Source organism: Lemur catta, chromosome 4 (assembly GCF_020740605.2).
Source record: "Lemur catta isolate mLemCat1 chromosome 4, mLemCat1.pri, whole genome shotgun sequence".
Classification (NCBI taxonomy): Eukaryota; Metazoa; Chordata; class Mammalia; order Primates; family Lemuridae; genus Lemur; species Lemur catta.
In genome coordinates, this window is record NC_059131.1 from 5,554,348 (window position 1) to 5,573,304 (window position 18,957).

The window sequence follows — 18,957 nt, forward strand, 5'->3', positions numbered from 1 at the left end:
ATAGCGATTACCCACATATGGCTATTTAAATTAATTAAAATTTAAAATTCCGGCCGGGCGTGGTGGCTCACGCCTGTAATCCTAGCCCTCTGGGAGGCCGAGGCGGGTGGATCGCTCGAGGTCAGGAGTTCGAGACCAGCCTGAGCAAGAGCGAGACCCCGTCTGTACTAAAAAACAAAAATAGAAATAAATTATCTGGACAACTAAAAATATATAGAGAAAAAATTAGCCGAGCATGGTGGCACATGCCTGTAGTCCCAGCTACTCAGGAGGCTGAGGCAGTAGGATCGCTGAAGCCCAGGAGTTTGAGGTTGCTGTGAGCTAGGCTGACGCCACGGCACTCACTCTAGCCCAGGCAACAAAGTGAGACTCTGTCTCAAAAAAAAAAAAAAAAAATTTAAAATTCCGTTCTACTTAAAACTCAGTTGCACTAGCCACATTTAAAATGCTCAGTGGTCACCGGTGGATAGTGCTAAAGTATTAGACTGAGCAGAGAGACACTGAGCAAGCATTTTCATCATCTCAGAAAATTCTATTGGATAGCACTGCTCCAAGAAATAAAATGAATGGGCTATTAGAATAAGAAACAGTATTAGTGAAGTCATAGCTAATAGATTAATGGAATTAGTGACAATCAGAATGTACTTGAGATCCACAGAGAAAGGATTTTGGTTTAACAAAAAACCAAAAAATGGTTAAAACGGTAGCTCATCTGGGACGAGAGGTAGAATTACAAGGATCATCATCATCAAGATCAAGGTTCAGGAGGAGGATCATCTGACCAAATGGAGTGGGGACAGAAAGTGCCTGGAGTGTATTTGGTGGGCTTTCTACTTACTGCACAAAGCGTTTCTGCAGTCCATCCACTCAGGAAAGTACCGGATAAACAGTCAGAAGGGTTTTTTATTTTCTGGTCTCCTCTGACTCATTAGTATCCTAATAGCCCTAAGATTTATCCAGTGAATTGAGCAGTGTTGTGGGGAAACGCTCTGTTTTAGTACAGCGTGGAGGGCAGCCCCCCCATTCCACGCTGCTCACTGGAGCCCTGCTCTCCCTGAACATCGTGTGACTCACGGTACTTAGCGCAGGGTCCATGGCACTCTGTCAGCCAACGACATGTCTTTGGTTTGAAAGATTCTCACCTATCTGTTTATTACTCAGGCGTGACCTCTCCTTCTATGAATGTTTCATGTCCTGGTGAACATATTTGCCCATAAATTGTGCCCCATACAAATGGTAGCACTGCAGATATTGCTGGAGTGTCGTGGAAGCGTTTCAAGCTGGATGTCAAAAATCAAGTTTTGCATCAAGGAGGAAAAAAATGGTGGCGAGAACAGAGGTTGATGTTAAGCAGGCAATTAAGGGTGTTGGAAGTCCTGCAACATCTCAAGGGTAGCATACAATAGCCTGGGAGGAATGACCAAGTACATGAACAGTGGCCGGAAGTGCCCATGGCCTGGGCATGCAGTGACTGCTAAGGGTGGGAGGAGAACATGAGCACAGTTGCCTGAGCATGAGGCCAGAAGTCATCTTCACAGGGAATACGCATGCTGACCCCAGCACTGTACGGTGCTGACTTGTGTACAGGTCTCACTTCCAGAAATGCAGTCCTGGGGCTAAATGTGGGACAAGTAGAATTCTTGTGATATGATTGGTCCCATTTACTGAATGCTTACTATGTTCTGGGAACTAGGCTAATCCCTTTTTGTGAACTATCTCATTTAATATTGACAACACTGTAGGGAATTTTTATTATCATATTTTACAGAGAAGAAAACTGAGGTTTAGCAAGAATAAGTCACTTGATCCTGATCATGCCTCTGGTAAATTGTCAAGCTAGGACTCAGAGTTTACCTTGAGAGTCTAATCCATATCACTATGTCATGGTGTCTGGTATACAGTTCAACCTTTTAGAGTTGTAGCCTCTAATTTCCTTCATGTTATGGAGGTGCATTTTAACAAACTATTTGAACTGAATCATGGTGGGCATAGTAAGAAAGAAGGTGTGCCTGAGAAAAGGAAGTTGGCAAAGGCAAAGACATTGGGTCTTGGAAGTGTTTGTCTTCCTTCTAAGTTTGTGGGATGGTTGGTGGCTGCAGAATGACCCTGAAGGGGCAGAGATAGGGAAAAGCCCAGTGCATTAAAATCTTCAAATGGCGATAGGAAACTCTCAATTCTCCACTTTTACACTCTTCAAGAAATATTTTATACTAACTTAACCTTTTGACAACACCTTCCAAATTTTCCAACCAAGCTATCATGTTGTTAATTCTTTTATCACTAATATCTCTAAAAATGTTTATTCTTTTATCATTTCCACTTTATCAACTTAGCCTAGGTCTGATCAGAGGTGTATCAGTCTGTCGTTGGACATAAAATAAGAAGACAAAGCACCATTTTATATGTTGATATCTCAGAACTAGCTTCTAGAAGCCACTTATACTCTTAGTTCCTCTCTGGAAGAACACGTATTATCAAATACCTCAAAGTCAAAATGATTTCTTTAGCATTCAGATAGTTAATGTCAAACAATTCCACTTGATAGATTAACTTGTTCAAATGATTTGGATGTCATTTGTGAATAACTTATTGTACTGAACTCTCCCAAATGAAGTCTGGCTCCAAGTTGTATATTTTACAGACGTGCTGCATTAAAGTAGAAGTCAGTGTCTGATAATCAATTTCTTTCCTTAAAAACCTTGTAGGCCTTTCCTGTTTTAGAGAGATACTCTTGGACTTCAGTCTAGTGATAGTTTGGACATTTGAAGAGATTCAGAATAGTAGCAATTTGTGACTGTATTATGGGGCAAAGCTACCAAAGCACCTTTGCTTATTTCCAATATTTATTGTGATATGTATTGTTTTAGACACTTGGGATTCATCAGTAAATAAAACAAGGTCTCTGCTCTTATAAAGCTTCATTTTAAGGAGAAATTCACAATAACTATTTGGAAAGGTACATTTTAAATAATAAATTCAAATATGGAAAAAAATTACAGAGATTTTATGTCCATTGGTATGCTTGTGTTTAACAATTGGCTATGGAAAAAAAAAAAAGAGAGAGACCTGACTTGTAGTGTTTGTAGGTTTCTGTGGTGTAAATACTGCAACCATGGCCAATTTCAGCTAATAACAAGATATCACTGAATACAGAGTTAGGAGTAGATGTGCGAACACAACTCCTAGGAACTGATGTGAGCCAACTCCAGCACACCATTGGATCTGAATCAACTTTGCCATAATTTATATTTTCAGACAGCTCAATGGAAAAAGTCAGGTGTAAAGGACATGGAATTGGCTAAAAAAAAAAAACTAAAAAAACTAAAATATATAAAAGTTTTAAACATCAAATAACATGTAAAACAGAAGAATCTCTTATCTTTATCCTTGTAACATGTGATATAATAAGGAATAATAAAACTCAAGTAACAGGGAACAAGTTCTACCAGGAGGAGGAAAAATTATAAAGGCTCTATCAGTTTATAGCTTAAACTCATGAAGACTGAAAATTTTTTTCAAATATCTTGTTTTTATTCCGAAAACCTTCACACTCATTCTTACCTAAATTGTGCAGTTAACAATTACAAAACTTTAGAAATATGTTTTCATCAATTAATAGCAATGACCATGAATTTACTGAGTGCCTAATATGTACCAGATATTTAATGCATCATTTGTACAAGTCTGCAAAGTAGCCATTATCCAATTTTTAGAGATAAAGAAACCGAGACTCAGAGAAGTCAAACAATTTACCTAAAGTCTCCCATTAGTAAACTTCCAACCTAGAATTCAAATCAGTGCCTGTCTGATTCAAAAACAACAAGTTTTTTTCATTTTGAATGCCTTTGTTTTATGAACAGGTTAAAAATAAAATCTAATTTTCAAAAATGCTTGATTTAATTCATCAATCCCCTGGGGATTTGGGGTTTAGGACACTGCTCTAAGGTAGGAGGTGATTTTAAAGCAATGGAAACAGGTCCCCTGATACAGGTTTATGCTTTAGCTACTCCTAGGAACACCATGACAGCACAGCATACCTCCCAGTACTGCAGGTGGGACTGCCGGTGTTTATTAAAGTTATGGTGGCTCCTAGGTTGTTTCATATTATAGTTGGTGGGCACCTGGCTGTGCAGGGTCAACTCTGGGCAGTGAAACAAAAATACCTCTCCCTAATCCTGTGTTTAAGCAGCTCAGGGCTTCCTGCACAATCACACTCACAGCCCCTCATATGATACGTGGCACGAAGACTCTGAGCCACTTTAGTGAACCCTCTAAAGCAATTGATATTTTAAGCAATTATAAAATGATAGAATTTTATAACTGGATAAGACTTTAAAGGTTATGTAGTTCAACCCCTTATGTTAGAGACAAAGAAATCGAGGCTCAGCAACTTCCTGAAAGTTCTCCAAAGAGTTGGCACAGCTCAAGGTCTCTGGACTCCAAGACAGACCTTCTTCCCGTGATGCCATGTGGCACTCCCTGATGATGTAACTAGCACGGACAAGTCCCCAAGGACCACACCTTCTACAGAGTTTATTACCTTGCGTTTAGCAGATAGAACAGTGTAAAACGTTCTCTGGATTCTCAGGCTTTGACAGCATAACTAGTGAAGGACTCAAAAATAGTATTTGTATGAGATTTTTACACAATTTTACATGCACTATGTTTGCTAATAATTCCTTATGTGTTTATAAATTTTATAATTTATGGAATACTTTTAATGTATCATCTCATGAATTAAGCTTATTAAGTAGCCAACAATTATTATTACCATTTTATAGATGAGGAAACTGAAGTTGAAAGAATTTCAATGCTTTGCCACACAGTTGGTGACAAAGATCAGACCAGAACCTAATATCTGACTCTTAATCCAGTGCTCTTTTCTCACAATATCTAATAAGAGGATTCAGAATAGCAGACTTTGATAAATTCATGTCAAAGGCATAGAGCCCTAATTTAGGGATTTTATCCAAGATTATATGTACACTCTATGGCAGTTGGTCCAAGACCTAAATATTTCACAAGACATTCTTCCAACTACAACATAGGACTTCCCCAACCTTTGTTAATCCTGTGAACAGAACACTATTCACATATACCAAACACATACCAGTGTCTCCAAATTTGGCAAATCTCACTCTGCTAGGCAATGCAACTGGAAAATCTAATATCTCAAAGGCGTTTGTGCTCCTGCCAGATTCAAATCTTGTGCATCTGTGGGTTTTTCCACCCCTCGTGTAATGGGTTTGAGTCTTTTTGGAAGGTGTCTCCTCACAAGCAGAGGTAATAGACATTCTTTCTCTTGTGAGCCTTATGATGAAATAATTATTTGGCAGTTAACAAGCAAAATCTTTCCTGCCAATTTAAAACTGCACCAAGAAAAGAGTTGGGGGAAATTCCAAGATGCAGTTCAGATTTTGATCCTTAAAATGTAATATGAATTATAAAAGACTCTGGTTAAAAGGAGAACATTCTACTTTCTTACGAAAGTGGGGCAGAATCTTAGTGCATCTTCTAGAGAGTATGTGATTTTCTTTTTTGTAAGTGTCTAGAGAGATAAAATTTCTATATTTACCTTTAGGAGATCATCGCATAATTTAGGGTGGAATGATCTAGGTTAAATGTCAGAAGAATTTTTCTTTTGTTATTTAACTAGAGGATAATACTTTGTTTTACTGTGAGTGTATCACAAATATTTACTGTCATAAATTCCCAAAAAATTCATTTATATCTTTTGAATTGTAAAGGATTCAAAGCAGAATTCATTATTCCTAATGCAAATATGTAAGAAGTACATGGACAGTATATTCGTGGAAATACAGGAAGACAAAAAAGAAAAACACCACCTAAAGGCATCTGATATATTCTTAAGGGTGCAATTAAAACAGCTGAATAAACAATCTTTCTTTTTGATTCCATGCTTTTTGGAGATAGCATTTTACTCTGGGGCAGCTATATTATGGAAGTAATTCTAACCTTCTTCCAAATCCATATTGTGTAGCATCTGCCATCTAGTATCTCAAGATATCCCAGTACCCTGGCTGCATAACATGTAAAGTGTTTATCTCATGGCTCAAGTTATTTTAATGGTCTTCCGATATATGAAATTTAGTTTTTAGACTATGTAATTTCTAAAATATATATATAATACTGCCTTTGGACACTTCACTCATAAAGCACATAGGATTGGATCTGTTCTGCTGGGTACAGAACTGCAAAAGTCACTCTTACTGGTGTGAGTCTGAAGCTCAGAAACATTTGTTAGTACTGAAACCCTGTAAATAGGCAAGGGAACCACAAGATTTACTAAGTACAGGAGATTATCTCAAGGAAGTATGCAAATATTAGATCTGAAATGAATATGTTGGGCTAACCAATAGTTTAAATAAATAATTGAACAACTGCAACCCATGACAATATTTTGAGACACCTCCTGGAATACTTTGAGAACTCAAACTATGATACCAAGCAAAGTAATTACAAAACCTGCATAGAAAGCTGGCATTTGAATTTACTCTGCATGCCAAAAAGCAGATCTGTTTGTCTAAAGACTTTGTTGAATTGTACAGCCTCTTTCTCTTTGCCAATTTGTTTGTTTGCCAAGTTTTATTGATTACTTGGGACAGTCATTTTGAACTCCAGCTTTTGAGGATTTCCTGTCAATAATACTACCTGACTTTCCAAGAACGTCTTCATTCTGTGTTTCAAAAGTCATCAGATTTTAGGAGCTTGAGACTGAAAAGACTCAGAAAGATCTCTCTCTTTTTGCTACAATATGGAACTCTGTCCAAAACAACTGAAAACCCAGTGGCATTTTCACCTGCAGTAAAGAGCAATTTCTGATTCAAGAAAAGTGTGTGAAATGTGCTAGACTGCTCTTCCAGGAGCATAACATCCTGTATTTGCTCATTATACTGGTTGTGTGACTGCCGCTTATGCTAACATTGTCTTGAAAATAAACAGCAGAAAATTCACAGCCTTTTGTATACTGACTTTCTTCCACTGGGCCTCTAGTCTCTTTTGCCAGTCTGCTTACTTTGGGAAACTCTAGAAAATAATTCAACAGGGGATTTCCTGTTTTAAGATGGTAGACTGAAAGATGTTCCCACCTCCTTCTCTTGAAAATCATCCACAAAAAAAGAAACAAAGAAAACAAAGAAACAAAAAATAAATAAATAAAAATTGTAAACACAAATTCCATCTTTGATAAAGTCAGGAGACTTCTGAAACCCCAAGCCAATATATGAAGGCTGATTGTGCGGAGAACAGCACCAGGTTCCTGAGCAGAGTGGAGGACAGGGAGCCTGGGAAGGGGACACAGATGACAAATAGCTCTCACCTGCAGAGCACCAGGAAAGACTCAGAACTGAGCGCCCAGAGGAGGGGAGTGTCAGGGAGCTCTGAACAATCTGGCGGCTGCTGTTCAGAGGCTGCTCAGGAAATGGGGAGGTGATCGTGCAGTATTACCCCCACCTTACCCTGTGCCTACTGTCCTGAGTCTGGGTCCCTGTCACCTGGGTGGATACGGAGGAGTCTTTTCAAACCTCCTAATAAGCACTGCTTCAGCAGTACCCTTCCCTAGCCACTCCCCACTGTAAATAAAAGAAAGAGAACAGTAGTTTCTGTGACTTGTTATTACAGTACAGGGGTATTATTATTGTTACTGTATTACACTGTATTACACCACATATGAGCCACTATAGCACTATTGTTATTATTACTGTGGATGCGCTGCTCATCAGGGACCTGAGTTTCGCACAAATCCCACCTAAAGATATTCTCAGGAGCGTATCTTGTCTGTGACCTGGGGACCGCCTGTACTTGCTTCTGGGAAGCAGGACGATAGTGCAAAGATAGGCAGGGATTGTTCTCTTTGATTATGAACCTTCTAAGACTTTTGGAAACATTTTAAACTATGTGCCTGTGTTACTTTGATAAAAGTAAAATTTTTGAATTCATGCTCAAAATTACTAACATTACTACAATAATAACATGCATAAATCAACTCTGCTTACTCCTGGCTCCTAAAACAGCAGGCAGAGGGCTCACGAAGAAGGGCTGTGCCAATTAAATATCCGTGCAGTGTTCAAAGAGCTTCCACGAAAGCTTACAACGAGCGGCAGGGTGGTGTGGCCCTCACTTGCTTTCTCCTCATAAAGAAAAGCCTAGCAGCCTCTGAGAATTTAAAAGTACTTCAGAGTCAGCTTAAGGTTCTATCCTAAGAATGGTTAGTTCATGGTTATTCAAAAGCATTATGTGAAAAAGCCAGACAGTCCTGGTTGGAAATAGCACCTCGCACTCCTTGCTGAGCCACTTTGTGTTAAGTCTCTTCTGATTTCTGAACCTTCATTGCTTCATCTGCAAAATGAAGACAATCAGCTCTCAAACAATTTCTGTGATGATTGCAGAAGGCATCTAGCACAGCACAGGAAAATGCTTGAAAATGCTGTTTTCATTCTTTCATTCATTAATTTGGTCAAAATTAAATGAATCATGATTCAAAAAAAAAATCCCTCAAAAGGCAGATGTGATCAGCGTGATTTTTTTATTCTCTGAAAGAAAAATAGAATTATACTCCACACATTGCAACTAATGTTCTAATCAAGGGAAAATTACTTAACCATTGTGTCACTTCACATTTCTTAAAGTTTCTCATATAGAGTCAGAACAATTCATAAGAATTATTAATAATTTGTGACAGCTCTAGAATGCTTTGAATCCCTCAGTTAGTTACTGTAAATACAAAGTATCCTTAAAGAGAAATGTTATATACTCCAATCTCCTCTCTTTGTGTTCCCTCCCCTTGGGAAGCACACATGGAATTGAATGGTGCAAAACTCTCTTTTGAGTCAAGGAGACCTGGGCTCAAAGCCAGCTTCCTCTGTGTACTTACACTGCGCAACCTCTCTGAGCTCTGACTGGCTCATCTGGAAATGTGAGATAACATATTATTATCCTCAAAGCTATTAATATGTATTATAACTTGCTGAGTTGTTTTATGGATTAATTGACCTGTGGTGTGTGTGAGGTAGTGTCAACCACATAAGAACACTCTCAATAAATATTCATTTCCTTCTTCTGACTTTTTAATAAGTGCACCTCAACCGCCTTCTTTCCTTACTTCTCAAAGAACTTAAAATATCTTCCAAGATATGACTTCACATTACTGTGAGCTCTTTCTTCTCACTTTGAGGCATTTTAACAGTCTGTCCAGATAATTATCCTGTCTGCAGTAATTACTGAGGTAGCCTCATCCCCTCCTTCCCTTCTTTTCTGCACTTCACATACACACAATAGTGGTAATGTAACCATGACCTTTGTACCCCACAAAAATCGTAATATTTTCATATATTTACCTCAGATTTATCTTTCTTTAATCATATAATAGAGTTGAAGCCCTCTATTTTGAAGTTGGAATACATCATTCCTAGGCATGATGCTTTTTTAATTTAATTTTTAAATTAAATTTCGTTTTACAGACAGGGGTCTCACTCTGTTGCCCAGGCTGGAGTACAGTGGCTGCAACCTCAAACTCCTGGGCTCAAGCAATCTTCCTGCCTCAGCCTCCCAAGTAGCTGGGACTATAGGCATGTGCTACCTTGCCCGGCTAATTTTTTCTGTATACATTTTTAGTTGTCCATATAATTTCTTTCTATTTTTAGTAGAGACGGGGTCTCACTCTTGCTCAGGCTGGTCTTGAACTCCTGAGCTCAAACGATCCACCTGCCTCAGCCTCCCAGAATGCTAGGATTACAGGTGTGAGCCACCACGCCCAGCCACAAGGTCCTTTATTAACTCATCTCAAATTTCCAAGGTGGAGAATACTCAAGATCCTCCACAGCTCACTTTACAAAATTTTGTTTCAAAGTGATTGTTTGGAACTCAGAACACATTATTACCATTAAACCTAGACACATATTGTAAATAATGGTTACTGTCCCAAACCAGCTCACAGATTCTGAGTTACCCTATGAAGTGGAGGGTTAAGAGATCTAAAGACTCTAACAGCACAGCTGGACTCAAGCTCTAGACTGAGTCTCAGACCCGACTCTGTCACTGCTCACCTGTGTTACCTCTCCGAACCTATGTTCTCAGTTACAAAATGGGGATAATAACATACATTTTACCTACCTCACAGAGTATTGCAAGAATCAAATGAGAAATATGTGCAAATCCATTAAAATTCTATGTGATGGTATATCCACACAGTGGAGTAGTACACAGGTATGAAAAAGAACAAGGAAAATATCTGCAAACTAATATGGAGTCATTTCTAGGACATGTCGTTAAGCAAAACCAAAACCAAAACAAAACAAAAAACCAAAAAACAACAACAAAACCAGAGGGTTAAAGAGTATATATATTTTTCTATTTTGTGTGTACGAAAGACATACAGATATAGATATATGGAGACATAGGTACAGATATCATCAGCTTATTTTTGTAAAAAGAAACACAGGACAGATAAAACAGAAAATACTGAGATTAGTTGCCCAGAGGGGTAGCTGGGAATCTAGTGGAACAGACAGTCCTATCTCTGAGTCCATCTTTTTGCATAGTACGGACTTTTAGTACCACATTAATGTTTATATACTTCAAAATTAAATAAAATTAAGTAAACTAAGTCAATAAGATAGAGGGGGCAAAATCCTAAAATGTAATAGACAAATGAACTTACCTGTATTTAAAATGGAGAGCACGACCACACTGAAGGAAAAGGGAGCCAACCGAAGTCACTTAAAAAAAAAACATACCTTTATTGGGATATAATGAACATATCACAAAATTCACCCCAAAGAACTCTTTGAACATAGTATTTTGACTATAAAGACAAAGCCAACTGCAAACAAATCTTGAACTCTGTTTAGCAGGGTTTGTTTTGGCAGTGGTGTGGGTTAGCAATTCATGAACAACTCTCTATCTATGGTGAGAGTTACCAAATTAGCACCGGTATGGACAGCACTGAGAAGGGACACACAGGCACGTAAGGCCAACAGGCTGAGAACCCGGTGGTGCTGCATTAGAATCGGCAGTATAAGCATTAACTCCTGCTTCTTAGATACAACATCAGTATAGTTATATTTGTGTGTATGTGTGTGTATTCTCTAGTTTCTTCCTGCTGAGAAGATCTAGAAATGATTACACTGAAAAGCAACAAACACATCTAGTGCCTAGATGTTGGGTTCTATATACTGTTTTCCGCTAAAAAGAACCAGGACTTCTTTTTTTTTTTGAGACAGAGTCTCACTGTGTTGCCCTGGCTAGAGTGAGTGCCGTGGCGTCAGCCTAGCTCACAGCAACCTCAAACTCCTGGGCTTAAGCGATCCTCCTGCCTCAGCCTCCCGAGTAGCTGGGACTACAGGCATTTGCCACCATGCCCGGCTAATTTTTTCTATATATATTTAGTTGTCCATATAATTTCTTTCTATTTTTAGTAGAGATGGGGTCTCGCTCTTGCTCAGCCTGGTCTCGAACTCCTGAGCTCAAACGATGCACCCGCCTCGGCCTCCCAAGTGCTAGGATTACAAGCATGAGCCACCGTGCCCGGCCAGAACCAGGACTTCTTGAATGAATGGCTGATTACAAGGCTGGGGCAGGGAAAGTATAATATAAGCCTGGACCACCTGGTTGTGGTTGTGCCATAACAAATAAAGAAGTACTGAAAGAATGATAGGGACATGGTAAAAGGACATGGGAAACAGTGTGAAGGAGCTCCCACTGGACAAAGGCTGGGAAAAGTTGAACGTCAAGGTGAATAATGATAATAATGGATTATAGCTGGGCATGTTGGCTCATGCCTGTAATCCTAGCATTTTGGGAGGCCGAGGTGGGAGGATCACTTGAGGCCAGGAGTTTGAGACCAGCCTGAACAACATAGTGAGACCCTGTGTCTACAACAAAAAAAAAAAAAAAAGAAAGAAAAGAAAACTGGCCAGGCACAGTAGCTCACACCTGAGCAAGAGCGAGACCCCTCCCCTCAACTAAAAATAGAAAAATTAACCAGGCACAGTGGCACGCACCTGTATTCTCAGCTTTCAGGAGACTGAGGCAGGAGGATCACTTGAGCCCAGGAGATTAAGGTTGCAGTGAGCTGTAATGATGACACCACTGCACTCTAGCATGGGCTGAGATCCTGTCTCAAAAAAAAAAAGAAAAATTATAATCCATTGAGTAAAATAAGAATCCATTCATCCACACCAATTAACCAAACAAGTATTAATACATAAAAGGTAAGGGAAAGGTCTTCTAATGTAATTAATAAATTTAGAGAGAACGGTGGAATATTACCATTTTGAAACTATCATACGAATAATTAATTCAGGCAAGAATCATCAATGAATGCTCAAACTAGTTATGGGTATCTCACCACAAATTACTACCTTTGAGAGAAACCTCACTATGAGCTAGACAACTTAAAGTTAATCAGCTCAGCTCAGTGAGGTGGCTACGATCGTGGTTATCCCTGTTTACAGTGTAGGAAACTGAAATGTAGATATTAAGTAACTAACGCCACATGTCTGAGAGATAGGATTCAAATCCAGTCAGGCACAGCCAGAGTTGTCCCTCTTCCACCATCCTGCCTGGTCTGGAGGTCCTGGGGTGACTCCAGCTGCCAGGTGACCTGGCTCTCTGGTGTTCCAAGCTTTAATGGGAAGAGATGTGTGGGTGTGGATGATGGTCCAACCTGCGTGGGGGACACATTGTGGCTTTGGAGGTCCCCATCGCAACAGCAGCTAGGCAGAGGCGTGAGGTGTGATGTGGTCAGGGCAACACTGTTTGTGTGGGCCAGCAGGCAGCTGTCCCCATCGCACATCCAACGCATCCAGCCCTCCTAAGCCAGGCTCAAGGCTCTTGCTTTTCCTTTAAAAGCAGCATTAGAGGAGGATGACGTTACCTGAATTAGCCAGATATTCATCTCGTCTCTTCATTTATTTTGACCCACATAAACACAGACCGAAAGGACTCCAGTCAGCGGAAATGCTGTGTATCTCTCTTCCAAACGTGGCTGAGCCCTCGTACTATCTGCACATCGGGGCCTATTTACAAAGGGCCTCAGGTTCAGCTGTCGGGTGTTATCTCTGCCTGGGTTATATAAATAGCTACAGAGATACACTGACAGGATTACAAGAAGATTTCCATCATGTGACTTGTGTTGTTAAGTGCAAACATTTAAAGTGTACCTCAATTTTTATAATCCTGTTTCCTAACTATAATTATTCTATTTATTTATTTTTAGTACATCAGGAGCCTCAAAAAATGGAAGTGACGCAGGGACTGTCTCTCCCTGGAGTCCCAATTTGTATGTCTGCTTCCTGCTTTGGAGAGTAATTTCTTTGAGGTTACTGAGGTCACATGATAGTCAATAGAGTTTGTTGAATAAAATAAAGATCTTATGCTGTTAATCTTTCAACTGACAGATCACCAATTTTAGATGCCCTGGAATAACACCACCGATAATGAGAAGAATTCTATCAAAGAACTACTGGATAGCAAAGGGAAAGTCTGGCAATAAATAGTCCAGATGACTAGCTGGCTTTGAGCCAATTTGATTACTATTTTTGCTAGAATGTCATTTTTTATGATTTTGAAATCATCATTCTTTTACTTATTAATTTTCATGCTGCTTTGTTTACCTGCATTTAAAGTGGCATTTTTATTTGGGGATTGCTTATTTAAATGATATTGTAAGTATCTAGCTGAATATCAAAAAAAAACAAATATTAAGTTCTATTTACAAATGCTCTTTGTTCTTAAAGGGTAGATTTAGGCCGGGCGCGGTGGCTCACGCCTGTAATCCTAGCTCTGGGAGGCCGAGGCGGGTGGATCGCTCGAGGTCAGGAGTTCGAGACCAGCCTGAGCAAGAGTGAGACCCCGTCTCTACTAAAAATAGAAAGAAATTATCTGGCCAACTAAAAATACATATACAAAAAAATTAGCCGGGCATGGTGGCTCATGCCTGTAGTCCCAGCTACTCGGGAGGCTGAGGCAGTAGGATCGCTTAAGCCCAGGAGTCTGAGGTTGCTGTGAGCTAGGCTGATGCCACGGCACTCACTCTAGCCCGGGCAACAAAGTGAGACTCTGTCTCAAAAAAAAAAAAAAAAAAAAAAAAAGGGTAGATTTATGTTTTTCTGTTGGCTTAACAATTAAAGGAACATCATCTCTTAGAGCAAAACGATTCATCACAGTAATTAACACAAGAGGGTAGGCACACACAAGATGATCATACCCTTGGAGTTCAATGTCATTAAGAAGGACAATCTAGCATTCCAGGTGCGTGACTATCGTCTTAAAGACTATGCATCCCCCTTATGACATATAGTGTCAATATGTCTGAGATCTCTGAAACACACAGTGTGACAGGATGAAATCTGGACAAATCCATAAGGCCTTTGCACTTCTGTAATTTAAAATATATTTGCTATCAACTGTCCCCATCTCAACTACTCCCAAATTCTGAATTTTGTCAGGTGCTGGGGAGCAATTAAACCAAACTAGATGTGTTCTCACTCTTTTCCCTAAGCTTAGGTATAAGGTCAACTAATCTATACAATCTCCCCTTTGTAGTAAATTATTGCTAGTATCTCTTTATCACTAGGGAAGAAATTATTTACTTAATTAGAAGGTAAGTTAGAGACCCAAAGGCACCTTTAAAAGGAAAATTTTAGAAACGTTTCTTGGAGGATCTATAATATACCAGGTGCATCTTGTATGAGAACCTTGTAAGGTAAAATTCCCATTTCACAGAAGAAAACGACATTGGGTGAAATTATTTACAGAGTTACAGTGAATAAATGAGACAACTGGTATTTAAATCCAATTCATTCTGTCTTTCCTATGACACTGCCCTTGAGAACTTTCTCCCACTCTCTGCCCCTCCAGATGCCTTCCCAGATGGTAATGTGTCACCAGACATTGCTTCTGTGACTCTGCAGAGTCCCAGAGAGGAACACCGAGATGACATTATGCATCAACGGTTTCAAGAAGCAGCGTATGGGAACTGTAATTTATCTTCTGTTCCTCCCAAACTTCTCACCTGGGCTAGAGGCTGATTGCCTTAGATCCTGGTCTGCTTCCTGGGATGCAGTGAGCTTAGTTGGGCAGATTCTGTCTGCAGGCGAGGCCATTGGTGGGATCAGTTTGTTTCAGGGGAATGACAGGATTCCCACTTGCCACAAATCTAGGCCACATCCTCATCCTGTTTCTTCATAGTGATCAAGCTAGTGGTGTTTCCATCAGTCTGGGTTCTGCCTCTGTTTCTCAGCTGAGTTCAAAAGAAAGCATTCTGGAGAAATGCTATGCATCTATCCCCTCTAAAGCGCCAACAGGTGTGAAGTCTTGTTGGTTGCACAAAACACCTGCAACTGAAAACCGTGAACTCTTGAATACTCCCTCTCTCTCAGTACTCTCGCACCTTCTCTTACCTGGAGGAGCATGTTCTGAATAATCTGGGCTCTGGATTCGGCTGCATGGGGACTGTCTGTGACACAGTCAGCTGGGAGGTCTGCCAGGAGGATCCCTTTATGCTTCCACATCGCCGGTACCTGGCACGTAGAATGTGCGCAGCAAGCTTGGGTTTGGTGAATAAGTGCAAGGGTTATATTGCATCACCTGGAGCAAAGACTAACACAGGTGTCTGTTTTGGAAATGTCTTGGCATCAGCAGTGAATCAGAAAGCATTTGTTTCAGCTTCTCCTTCAGAACACAAACAAGCAAAAGATGTGGTTTCTGAGCCCATGGATCTTACTGTTCTGTTCATACACAGAAAAAAAGAGTCATGATTCATGAGGGCATATGACAAATGCCAAGTAAATTGAACAAATAGGAAGTGCTATAGATAATCCAAAGAAGGGTAGTCTCCATTGTAAAAGAGAGCTTTGGAATAAGTGGGTTTTGAAAGATGACTGGGGTTTAAGAGAGCTTGTGCAATGAAGATAAGATTTAAATGAACAATGGTGGTGTTGGCAGGGGAATGAGCAGAGTGGGTTTGGAAATACAGAGGGCATGAACATAACCTCTAGGAATAAAAAAACAAAATACAGAGGACAGCAAGCGGGTTGCAGAAAGGTTTTAATTAAGAAGCAATAAGAAATACAGTCAAAAAGGTGAGTGAAGGCCAAATTATATAGAACCCTGGACACAGTTCTTAAGAGTTTGAACTTCATTTCACAAGAAATAAGCACGTATGTTAGGATTACTATAGCTGCATGTAACATAATAAACTGAGGCTAGTTTCAAAGGGAAAAGGAATTTTTTTCTGAGACAGGGTCTTGTTCTGTTGCCCAGGCTGGAGGGCAGTGGCCTCATCACAGCTCATTGCAACCTCAAATTCCTGGGCTCCAGCGATCCTCCTGCTTCAGCCTCCCAAGTCTGGGACTACAGGTGTGAGCCACTATGCGTGGCTGGAAAAGGAATTTTTTAGAGAATTTGGGATATCCTGCACATGGCAATTACCTCATATTACCTTGTTATTAATATATTGAATTGAAGTTTTAGAATAATATTCCTTTAAGATAGATGGGAAAAGTAAAGAGAAGAACAATAGACACAATGTGGAGAAAAAGAGGGTGGCTGCAAGGACATCCATTAGATGACATCCAGCGCAGCAAAAGAAAAGTCGAGATCATTCTGCTTCAGTGGTCTTTTGCCCCTCTCCCCATTCCTTAGGGTACCTTGATCAGTCCCAAAAGGCACATTTCTGACTGAGAGAAGGACCGGGTCATCACGGCTGTGTCCTCTCTGTGCCTCTGCAACCAGGGCCTTGACAGTTTCCCGCCAAAGGAAAACATTTTCACAGGAAGAACTTTTTTGCCTTTTCTCCCCATTTTGTTCTATTGTCAGGACACAAAATACTCTCATCATGCCTCATTCTGCACAAAGCAGCAGAACAAAGTCAGGCAATGCTATTATTCTGAAAAACCAAAGGAACAAACAATACACGGTATGATGGATAGTCATAGTTTTTATAGTGAATTTTCTGTAATTGTACATCTCAATCTTATTTTGTTTTGAGAATTAATTCAGAGGGTGAACTCCATTCTGCCTGTTAATATTAGAATAAGCAGCTGTAAAAGCACAACGTGTTTAAAAAGCTGTGGGTATAGGTCAGACAAAACCAACATTACTTTATTTGTTCAAAGAAGATACAAGAAAACATTAAAAGGAACATTGAGATCAGAGAGGAAAGCAGTTTGGGAAATGTGAATGAGAAAATTTTCTCATATCTTTTTTTTCTTTTAAAAAAGTTATGACCTGGCACAACTTTATAGGAAGAAAAATGAAAGATTAAACTGCAATAACTTATTTCAGTTTAATTCACATTATTCCAATTTCACTTCTAATCCTTTCATGTACATCTATAAACTTTATGTTGTCATATATAAGGTGCACCTAAGATGTTGTGTTGTGGGTTTAAAAATTTTTTTTATTTTACATATGTCTGAATATTGACATTAGTTAGCACATTTGTCATTTTAATATCCCTATAGCATCCTATCATGTTGACATAACCCCTATATATTTGGGAGTTGGAGAGTGAGCTAGAGGGTTTTCATAGTTACAAGGCTTTTCCCCAACTCTAGCTTGACCTGGTGTGTGTACACGTCCAGCAAAGTAAGGCATTACAAAGGAAGAGCAAGGAAAGTCCTTACATGAAGGATTTTGTTATGATCAGTTTCAGTAAGAGCTTATTAACTTCTGCTTTTAAGTTTTGCTTTACCACAAAAAAACCCACAGGAGCAAGATTACAATTCATTGAAGACTGCTGGAAGAGCACAGTGAGGAAATCTGTGCGCCAGCTGTTTAGTTGTTAGCTATTAGCTCAATCTCACCCTTTTACTCTCTCCTTTGTGATGCTGGAGCTCGGACTCTGCAAACCACATTTCTGATTTGCTAACAGCTCCATGTTTGACTCTGTCAATAGGGGAACTAGGGGAAGTCTATAACTCTGGAAGAAGAGATTTCTTTCTTCCAACTTGCTTCCTGTGACTTCCTGTCTACTTCCAGTGTGACCTCCTGTCTACTGCCCGTGTGACTTCCTGTCTGCTTGCTGTTCCTATGAACGTTACCCCAGCAACACTGCCTCACCCTGGCAGCCGCAGTTCCTTCTCTGGATCCAGCTTGCGATTTTCCCGTTGTTTGCAGAACCAACTCTGTCCTCTCCCCTCATTCTCCACCCCAAGCTGGAGGATCCCAGCACCCGCTGAGTAGTGATCCCTCCTCAGAGGTCTGTTTCCATTTATTATTTTTCTTTGCTTCCTTTTTTTTCTTCCTACCTTCTGTTAAAATAACTTTTTTTTAAATCCCTTTATCTTTTTCTCCAAGGAGAAACTGTACTTTTAATCCAAGGATTTGGGTATTTCTTCATTTTATAAAATTTTCAGCCACTATGATTTCATTTATTCATCCCTGCTGGTTCTTCAAAGTTCTTCTTCAGGAACTCAGATGAGATGTATATTTGAGCATCTCAATTTATCCTCCATAGTTATTCATTGTTATTTTACATTTTTATATCTTTGCCTCTCTGTGCCTCATTCCAGGTGAATTCCTTGTAATAACTGTCAATTCAATGAATCTTTTTTTTTTTTTTTACAGTGTCCCTCTAGAGTTTCTTCTGCCTGCTTAATTTTTTTTTTTTTTTTTTTTTTTTTTTGGTGATGGTGTCTCTCTTTCACTTGCCTGGGCTAGAGTGCAGTGGTGTCATCACAGCCCATTGGAACCTCAAATTCCTGGGCTCAAGTGATCCTCCTATCTCAGCTTCCTAAGTAGCTGATACTACAGGCACATGCCACCATGCCTGACTAATTCTTCTATTTTTTTGTTAGGCGAATGTGATAACCACTACACTACAGAAATTCACTTGCAAATTTTTCTATTTTTTTGTAGAGACAGGGTCACACTCTTCTTGCTCATGCTGGTCTTGAGCTCCTGACCTCAAACAATCCTCCAACCTCAGCCTCC